We start from the raw sequence: 4,375 nt of genomic DNA, 5'->3' as shown, positions 1-4,375 counted from the left end.
GCAGATACGAGGGCTGCTCACTGTCCCAGGGTCCTCTGAGGGGCGGTTTATCGAACTCCGGGACTACATTTCCCATAAGTCCTTGGGAGGGCCGCTGTAGGGACTCGCAGGAAGATTTTCTCCTAGTTTGGCGGTGGCAGGAGTGTGACCGAGATAATCCCTGGTGGAGGCGATAATCCCGTGTCTGTTCATTTCCCCCAGAAAGGGTTATGAGTTATAACCACCACCAAACCCCAAATATAAAAACCTGGCTTTTAAAGATTACATAGGTAATCTATGATAACTAATTAGAAAATATGAAAGTAAATGTCAACTATAATTTTTCAAAGATAACTATGTGTAACATTAAATTCATACCTTTCTGATTTTTTAAAAAATAAAATTGGCCAGGGGTGCCTAGCTGGCTCAGTCCGTGGAGCATGCAACTCTGGATCTCAGGGTTATGGGTTCGAGCCCCTGTTGGGTGTAGAGATTACTTAAGAATAAAATCTTTAAAAAAAAAATAAACTGGCCATAAAGATATCATGGGCTGTAACTAGCTTCTTTTGTCTTTATTTTTTAGCACAGTTTTATGTTCACAGCAAAATTTGAGGAGAAGTACAGAGAATTTCCATACTCCCCCACCCCCGCACATGCACAATCTCCTCCACTATCAGCATCCCCTACCACAGTGGTACATTTGTTATAATGAAAGGTACGTTGACACATCACCCAAAGTCTATAGTTTACATTAGGGTTCACTCTTGGTGCTGTACATTCTATGGATTTTGATATGTGCATATATATAATGTATAACATATAATGATATGTATCCACCACTATAATATCATACAGAATAATTTTTCATCCCCTGTGCTCCTTCTATTCATCCCTTTCTCCTCCCTGAACCCCTGGAAAACACTGATATTTACACGTGCATACTTTAGTATAGTTGGAATCATATAGAATGTAGCCTTTTCAGATTAGCTTCTTTCCCTTAGAAATAGGCATTAGAGGTTCCAGTATATCTTTTCATGGCTTGATAGCTGATTTTTTATTTTATTTTAAATGATCTCTACACCCAACATGGGGCTTGAACTCACAACCCTGAGATCAAGAGTCACACAAGCCACTGACTGAGCCAGCCATGTGCCCCAATAGGCTCATTTCCTTTTTCCACTAAATAATATTCTGCTATATGGTTGTACTGCCATTTATTTATCCATTCACCTACTGAGTGGTTGCTTCCAAGTTTTGACGATTATGAATAAAGCTGCTATAAACATTCATGTGCAGGGTTTTGTGTGGAAATAAAATAGCTTCTTTGGTAAGTGCTAAGGAGTATAATTGCTAGCTCATATGGTAGGAGTGTGTTTCAAAGTGGCTATGCCATTTTGCATTCCCACCAGCAGTGAATGAGAGTTCATGTTGCTCCACATCCTTACCAGCATTTGTTATGATCGCTGTTGTGGATTTTGGCCATTCTGCTATGTGCGTGGTGGTAGCAACTAGCTGTTAGTTAACAATATATGGTTTCCAAAAGGTACTTGTACATCAATGTTCATAGTGGCATTATTCCACAATAGCCAAACAGCAGAAAGAACCTGAGTGCCCATCGAGAAAAGAACAGATAAATAAATGTGGTATATACATATGATGGAATATTATCCAGCTAAAAAAAGAATGAAGTTCTGACACATGCTGCAGCGTGGCTGAACACTGAAGATACGCTAAATGAACTAAGCCAATATTGTGTAATTCCACTTACATGAAGGATCTAGAATAGGCAAATTCATAGAGAAAATAGAATAGAGATTACCAAGGACTAGAGGGACAGAGGCATGGGGATGATGTAAAGGTTCTTTTTTAAAAAAATATTTTATTTATTTATTTGACAGAGAGAGAGAGAGCGAGAGAGGAAACACAAGCAGAGGGAGAGTGAGAGGGAGAAGCAGACTTCCCACCGAACAGGGAGCCCGATGCGGGGCTCAATCCCAGGACCCTGGGATCTGAGCTGAAGGAAGACGCTTAACGACTGAGCCACCCAGGCGCCCCGATGAAAAGGTTCTGAAAAGAGATAGTGCTGGGGTGCTTGGGTGGCTGTCGGTTGAGCTCCCGCCTCATGATTTCCAGTCATGAGTCAAGCGGAGGCTGCTTGAGAATCTCTCTCTTCCTTTGCCCCTCCAGCCCTGCTCATTCTCTGTCCCTAAAAAAATAAATAAATAATAATCTAAAAAGAGAGAGAGAGAGATCTGGTGGCTATACAACATTGTGAATATGCTTAATGCCACTGAAGTGTATGCTTAAAATAGTTAAAATGGTAAATTTCCTGTTATGCATATTTTAGCAGAATTAAAAAAAATAAACTGGGTGATGGACATGGGGGAGGGTATGTGTTGTAATGAGCCCTGGGTATTATTTAAGACTGATGGATCACAGACCTGTACCCCTGAAACAAATAATACATTATATGTTAATTAATTGAATTTAAATTTTTTAAAAATGGGGAAAAAAAGAATTAAAAAAATAATGTACTGGATTGAAGTGATGCATAACTCTAAATCACTAAAAATCAAATTCTCTGAAAGGTAATTTTGTTATTTACTAATTACACTGTTCTATTTTTTAATTTGATGGAATAATTCCATACTTCAGAAAGGAAAACAGACTACTCAGGACATTTTTTTAAAAAGAGAGACTAATAACTATTTGATATAAAAATGTATTACAGAAAATAATGAATACCTTTTGGTGTATTTTGAAAAGACTACTGGAATGTACAAAAAGAGGGAAGAACCCCCATCCCCCATATGCACACACAAAATAAAGTCTCCTACCGCCTTATGCTTAACACAGAATACTGTGTGTGTGGACTGTTTCTGAAGAGCTTGAAAAATTCAAAACCACATTATTTTCTATTAATTTCCTCTTAGGAATAAAGGGCAAGTGTACAGAATGTTTTTGGAAAGCACATTGCATATTTTTATTTAACTGTTGCTTTTAGGGGCACCTGGCCGGCCCAGCCAGTGGTACATGTGAACCTTGACCTTGGGGTTGTGTGTGTGAGTCCCACGTTGGGTGTAGAGATTACTTAAAAAAATTTTTTAAAAATCTTAAATGTTGGAGCGCCTGGGTGGCTCAGTTGGTTAAGCGTTTGCCTTTGGCTCAGTGGGATCAAGTTCTGCCCTAGGCTCCCTGCTCAGCGGGGAGCCTGCTTCTCCCTCTGCCTGCAGCTACCCCTGCTTGTGCTCTGTGTGGGTGGGTGTGTGTGTGTCAAATAAATAAATAAAATCTTAAAAAAAATCTTAAATGTTGCTTTTGATTTCTTTGACTTTCCACTAAAGTTTCACAGAGTGCTCTCTTCTCAGTCAACTACCCAGTATATCCTACAGGTTGTTAGATCCCCTTCTTAGTGTGTTGGAATACCTACTTCTGTTCCAACAGGCACTGGCACCAACATTAGGTACATGCTTGGATGGCACTGCTATAGGATGTAAAGGGATTTTAACTGTAATAATAGTGACTATTGAAAGTGGAGCACATAAATAACAGTGTGGTTTGTTCATAGGCATTAACAAAAAAAGTCTTTTATTTTTGTTAACTTGCTCAAAAGACGTTACCATGGGGCAGAGGTCATATATCACAACACGTGACCTTATCAATGAACTTTCGTACTCTGTTATATTAAAATCCGTTGGGGGGCACCTGGGTGGCTCAGTTGGTTAAGGGGCTGCCTTCAGCTCAGGTAGTGATCCCAGGGTCCTGGGATTGAGGCTTGTGTTGGGCTCCCTAATCCACGGGGAGTCTGCTTCTCCTTCTCCCTCTGCTCCCCCCCCCACCACCGCCACTTGTGCTTTGTCTCTCTTGCTCTGTCTCAAATGAATAAATAAATAAATTCTTTAAAAAAATCCATTGGTCGTTCTTGCACGTTGAACAGATCATTTATTCAGGCATGATTTTGTAATGTCACGCCTTGGTCATTCGAAAAATAACTGGCTCACTAAGTCATGAAGATCTTTTAAATGTTCATATATTTCATTACATAGTATCAAAGGACCACAATAATATCACCACTGGTCTCATCAGAAAAGCTTTAAGTATTGGGAAGCAGATACAAGTTTTTGCCAAAATTCTGATCTTCACTTGAAAGCTCATTTTATCATTGGGCAACAAATATAGTCCGTTGTTTTCCTTGAAGTGACAGCTCACTTCATTCATTTTAACAGCCAGCCTTCATTTGACTCTCAGCCAACCCAGTAAAAATGGTGGTTCCATGAGAAAAGCAGCTAGTTCAGCTCACGACTCAAAGGACTGCGTGAGTGATTTCCCCGGAGACAACCATCACGCTCCTGTGTGGGGCAGGAGTACTTGTTTATTCTTCCTGTTTCATCAGAGC

This window comes from Ursus arctos, unplaced genomic scaffold, assembly GCF_023065955.2.
Source record: "Ursus arctos isolate Adak ecotype North America unplaced genomic scaffold, UrsArc2.0 scaffold_19, whole genome shotgun sequence".
Lineage (NCBI taxonomy): Eukaryota > Metazoa > Chordata > Mammalia > Carnivora > Ursidae > Ursus > Ursus arctos.
This window is presented reverse-complemented; position numbering follows the sequence as displayed.